A 6000-nucleotide genomic window follows, 5' to 3' on the forward strand; every position below is an offset into this window, starting at 1 on the left:
AAATAGACTTTGCTTAGCAATGGATTTACTTAGAACTAGCATGCTTGGTTTTACTCTGCTGTCTTCCAGTCTCTTCCTTCTCAGAGGGCTTAGAAGTTCGGAATTGAGCTGTTGCATACATTTCCAGGGTCTGAAATCTGGGGATGTAAGATGAGCCATAGTTTAAAAGCATAGTCCATGTTGGCCATGCACCCGTGGGCTAAGGGAAGCTGAGCAAAGACCCTTGGGTTTTGTTTTGTTTCAAAAGCAAAGGGCTAGCTGAGAACTAGTAAACCACCAGTGCCATAGGAGTATTTAATGCAATAAGAATGCTTAATTTACTAAAAGTATAACAAGTTCATTTTGGCAGTGAGTACAAAAACAGGTCCTGAGGAGGTTTGAGAAAGGAGCAAAAGAGATTTGACAACAAATTCTTTTTCCATTCCAAAATATACTTTATGCTGCTTTCTTTCAGTAAAAAGCTTAGACTTTAGTCACTTTCAGTCTAAATGTCTTCTTAGTATGAAGAACATGAAGTAAAAATAAAATTAGGGTGACCTCGAGGCTGAGGTGCCATCTGCTTCCATCCTATTTCAGTGTTGCAGACCTGTGGTGTGAACTCTTCACAGTGTGCGCTGAAATGATATCCAAAGCATGTTTCCCTTGCTCTTTCCTAGGGAAATTCCAGTCCCTCCACTGCTGGAAGGAGAAGTCAGAGTAGCAGGATAGGACATAAAACCATCTTGAAACATTTATAAGACCTAAGCTCCAAGTTCACTGCCATGCTGTAAAAGGCTGTGGTGTGGTGTGGTGTGGTGTGATAGAAGAACTTGTTGTAGAAATTCATTACTCTTGCTCTTTGGATGTTACATAGAGCCTCTTTCCCTCCTCTTTGCTGACAAATAAAATTTTATATACCAGGGGTAAGAAATCCTCTGGTCACATAGTCCAAGCGTGTCTGGCTCAGGGTTGCTTTGGAATGGAGGTGAGGCCACAGAGAGGACATCTCAAAGAGAAGCTGAATATTACATGTGTGGTAAGAGAGAAAACAGGAATTTAGTCCTGGAAGGAGACAAGGAGGCAAGTGCTCCTGGGCCAACATGGCAGCTTGTTTGGCAGCAGATCAGAAGGCAGGATGCAAATGGCACTGCAAATTTTGTGGGTTTGCTATTTTTTCTTCCTGGCAGAGGCATGGTCAATACTAAAAGTTTTCTCTGAAGAGAAAAGGGCTAGGCACAAGTTAGTGCTTTCAGCACAATCATGGTATTTTTGCTAACAAATTGTTGGACTGGGTCTTTGAGTCATGCTCTGCTTGGTCCTTCCCTCTCAGGTAGCTTCTCTTGTGTCAATTTGCAGTAGTGATTCAGAGGGACACAATGTGCAGAAAAAACCATCTGGCTTTGCTAGGTCATCACCTTTATATGCAGCAATCCCAAATGGTGCTGATGGTTCTTGTAGCAAACTTTGACATTTACCCAATCTTTTGATTCAGCATAATGCAGTTCACAGAAAGCTTGCTCCACTGGAGTACTTCCTGGTGAAGGCATTGCTTTTCTTTCATATGGTAACATCAGTAGACCAACAAGTTGTTATTTAAAAGCATGGAAAGCTGTGGTGAGTGAAATGCAAATGCCTCAGGCAGGGGAAAAAGGCATTCGGGTCTGTGGTGTCTGACAGCTGGTGTTCCTTTGAAACACAAAGTCATTTGAGGTGAATATTAAAAGCCTGGGTGTTTGCTCATGGTTCAAATTTCAGTTTCTGTATCTTTGAAGAGAAAAGGGTAATTCCAGCCGTTGGAAACCTGATCCCTGATGGAGGTACTCTGCCTTTAATAAAAGTGTTCTGTATAAACTTTTATAAAAGTGTTCTTTAATAAAAGTAATAAAAGTTTTGGAACTGCTGCTCACAAATCCCCTTATTGTGAAATATTTCAGCCAGCCCTTTCTGCAAGTATCTACAAAAAGAAAACTGAAAGGGTTAAGGATAATCTTGATCAGATGTTCAGTGCATGCTGTGGCCATCATGTACTGCTAAGTAGCTGTAACAGAACACAGGATATAATTTTCCTTGTAAGCGTATTGCACCGGGATCAATGCAGGAGCAGCAGAAAGGTGGCTTTGGAGGTTGGTCTGGTGGGTGGTGGTGCATCCTTTGGCTCTGTGAAGAGCTGTGTGTAATTCACGGCTCTGTAAAGTCACCCGCCCAGCATGTGATCCAGAAATCTCCAGCTATGTTTCCCGGACATGGCTGGTAAGAGATGTTAAAAATAGCTTAGAAACTGTTGTAAAATAGTTGATAGATCGTTAAGCATGTCCTGTTAGTTTGGTTATTATATTGTAAAAGGGGTTTAAAGGGTAGTTATAAGAAATACGGTACTCAACGTACCATAATACACCTAAGTAAAGTGCACCACCCCCAAGCGAAACGAGCCAGCCTTATTATAATGGGCTGTAATGTAATGGCCAATCAAGCGCCATAAACCTTCATGCAAATGAAGGATCCAAAAAGAAACCAGTCCAAAGGGACAAAAAACAGGATAAAAAGGGGCTTCTGACCCACTGAATTTGTGCCGCTCCATCTGGGGCGTCGGGGACGTCGCTACATCGCTGCTGAAAAGAAGACCCAGCTGCCGGCCTTGCAGCATCCTCGACGGGAGCGCTCCTGCTGCTCGGCCCGCGGGCCACATGCTTTAGGCCTTTCTTTTTCTTGTAATAAAAGCTGAATTCACTTTAGTCTGGGAGCCTGCTCCCGTTTTTATCAAGAGATGTTGCTTCCCATGCTTTTTTCTGCTCCAGCCTTGTTCCATTGTCTTTGGATAGTGAGGGTGAAGGAGTATTCACCACTCAGCTCACCTCCTGAAAGGTGGCAGAAGGGAGCTGGAAGTGTTTGTCTCTGGTGGGAGAGGGAGCAGGGTTTGTTTCTCTGGCCTGGTGGCCTGCTGCTGGCATGCCTGGCACTGCACCTGGGGGCTGTGTTCCAACCACCCCGTGGCCTTGCTCCTCACACGTGCACAGAAGAGCTTTCTGGAAGCAAACACAGTGTGTGACAGGTGAGGCTCTGCTGTGAGGGCAGGATGGGCAGCCCCTGCCGCACAAGGACAGGCAGCTGAGCTCACGTGTTCATATCCCACAACCTGGTGTGGCTCTCTTCAGGGACCTTGTGGTCCAGAGCAGAATGTGCATTTTGTGCACAGATATTAAACGTGGCATGTGCTGTGGTGCGTGATGGAAAGAGCATTTTTCTAAAATATTTGATAAAGAGAGCCTGTGCTGAAGAGGCTGGAAGCTGGGCAAAGGAAGGAGTGGCTCATTGGAAAATACCCATTTTGCATTTCCAGAAGGTGTAAAGAACTGTGGGTAAAACTCCCTGTGACCAAACTGCAGTTATGCTAATGTTTCCTTCCAGCTTCAGACACAATTTTTCCCAGAGGAGGCAACTGGAGTGTCTCCCTGGTACAGGCAGTTTAAATTTGCCTTGAATTAATGGAAAGCACTTAGTATGGTTGCATAAGATACGAGTTGATTTGGGCAAATATGGACAATAACACTGGAGAACATTGGGTGTAGGCAAAGTGTGGGTCAGTGAGCAATGACAGTAATAAAACCAGCCAAGAGTGTGGTAATCTGATTCTTTGTCTTTTTTTTTTTTTTTTTTTTTTGAGAAAAAGCTTGCCCTCCTCATCTGAAACAAAGATCTTTTGATCTTTTGTAAATATGCTCTTAAGACTGAAATCTTGACTGGCAGTGGCCTGCTTGCTTCTTCTGTGAGACATTTGTGGAAGAGAAGAGGAGCTAAGAGTTATGGCAGGTATTTTATGCAGCTTGGGTAATGTTGGAAGCCCTCCCACATCAGCTCCATTTAGTGTTCCACATGGTGTTTGCCAGCAGGAGACATTTGGGTGCATATTCCAAGCATGCCTAGCAAAAGGCAGCTGAAATTACAAGGGCATAGAGGGGCCAGAGGGTGCCAAGGGACACTGGCAGCATAGGTAGCACAGGGGTCGGCTGAGCAGAAGAGCACTTGGGGATTTGGCCTTCCACAAGTGGGGAAGAGGTGCAGTGGCATGGGTCCCCAAGGCTGCTCCCACTTTTTGGGCTGGCCAGAGTGGCTCAGAGGGCACATGAGGATGTTAATTTTCTCTCTTGGGTAGGTTCTTTATTAAGCAGAAGCAAAACCACCTGTAACTGCAGCTCCTTGGGGTTTCAGAAAAGTCAGTCTGCTGTGTTTGTGTCTGTCTTGTCTAAATTATTTTTGACTCAAGTATTACTCTTGCAATAAAGATGGTCTTTGGGATCTTTTTTTTCCATTCTGCACTCTTTGCTCTTGGTAAGGAGAGCATAAATTTAGTTTTGTTCTGTTTTTAAGTGTACCAGAGATGTTGAGCTTATCTAACAGAAACAAGCCAGTGTGTAAATGCCACCAGGAGCACTTTGTTCTTGTCCTAGAACAGAGAAAAAACAGTTTGGGTCCTGTAATGCTACTGACTCCAGGTCACCTGGTGGTATTTTGAATCAAGATGAAGCTGTAGTTTCTCTGTCATTTTTATTTTCTCTCTCTGCTTCTTATTTACTCCACAGTGGAGAGAAAATGAGTCAGAGTAGACTAGGATAGTTCTCCTGACACTTTGGACACTTCATTTGCACCCTCGCTTGTTCAGCAAAAAGCCAGCTTGAGGATCTCCCCAGCTGCATTTCATGCCCTGAGTTGGCTCTGGCTAAGATGGACTCAGCTTTTTTCCAGAGTGGCCTGTATGGTGCTGTGTTTGTGACTAGAACAGCACTGGCAGCACACCAGTGTTTTAGCCATCACTGAACTCTGGTTGCACAGCATCAAGGCCACCTCTGTTTCTCACTGTCCTGGGGTCACAAGAGGCTGAGAAGGGAAGCAGCCAGGACAGCTGACCCAGGTGATAAGAGGGAGGTGCTGGACCCACAGCATTACACTCAGCAATAAAAGCAGGCTGCGGGCAGGAAGTTTCTTCCAAAGCAGCTGTTGCTCAGAGACTGGCTGGGCACCGGTCTCTTAATGGGAGGTGGTGAGTGGTTGACTTTGCATCACTTAGTTATGTTTTTTTATTCACGACAAGACTTTTATGTCAACCCATAGGTATTTTTCCCATGGCTTCACCCAAGTGGGGGCTTCACTGCTGCCTAGGACCAGCCCACCACACTCCTTCTTTCACAGCTCACTCCCCAGTATCAGCAGCTTCTTGTGGAACACAATTGATCCTGTAATTAAGTGAGCATTTTGCCCCAGGGAGGAGTGAAGTGCATGAGAGAGGGAGATGGTATACAGAGCTCTTTCTCCATCATGTCAAGAAAGGTCCAAAAAAATCAGCTTAATAAAATAGCCATTTTAGTTAGATGGAATAAAAAGAGGAATCTGTCCCTTCTGATGTTGAGCACCATGCATTGGATCAGTGATAAATGGACTCTGCATGGTACTTTCCCATGGCACACTGTGCAGATCTCATCTGTGGAGACATTCCTCTATTACATGTCTTCTTAAGAGAAAGCAGCCCTGCTCCTGAAGGTTGTTAAGGTGAAAACTTCTGGGTGCATTGTTGGACATGGGCAAGGATATGCAGGTGGATTGGGAGCTGTCTATGGACTCCTCTGATGCAGCCAACTGCTGAGGTGACCTTGATGCCATGGGACAAACCAAAGGCATCCCAAGAGCAGGTGGGGAAGAAGTAATTGCAGCCAGCTGGACCTGTTTGACAGAAGAGCAGGCTGTGGGTTAAGCAGTCCTGGTTCAACTTCTTACCTGAGTAAGCAGCTACACAGGTAAAAAGTTGAACCAGGACTGCTATTTGTTTATTTCCCCACTCTGAACTTTGCCCATTGTTTACAAAGCTGAAATGGTTTGAAGACAGGTTCATGTATCTCTGCCAGCTGTCAGGCTGATTCCTGCTCTGACATGTTTGCTTTAGGGCTTTTTCTCCTTTTGTCTGTGGAGATGGTAGCAGTCCAAGTACAGAGAGGAGTCTAATCATCAACCTCCATGGTCGTGGCTCCCGCT

The sequence above is a fragment of the Molothrus ater genome, chromosome 1, assembly GCF_012460135.2.
Source record: "Molothrus ater isolate BHLD 08-10-18 breed brown headed cowbird chromosome 1, BPBGC_Mater_1.1, whole genome shotgun sequence".
Taxonomy (NCBI): Eukaryota; Metazoa; Chordata; class Aves; order Passeriformes; family Icteridae; genus Molothrus; species Molothrus ater.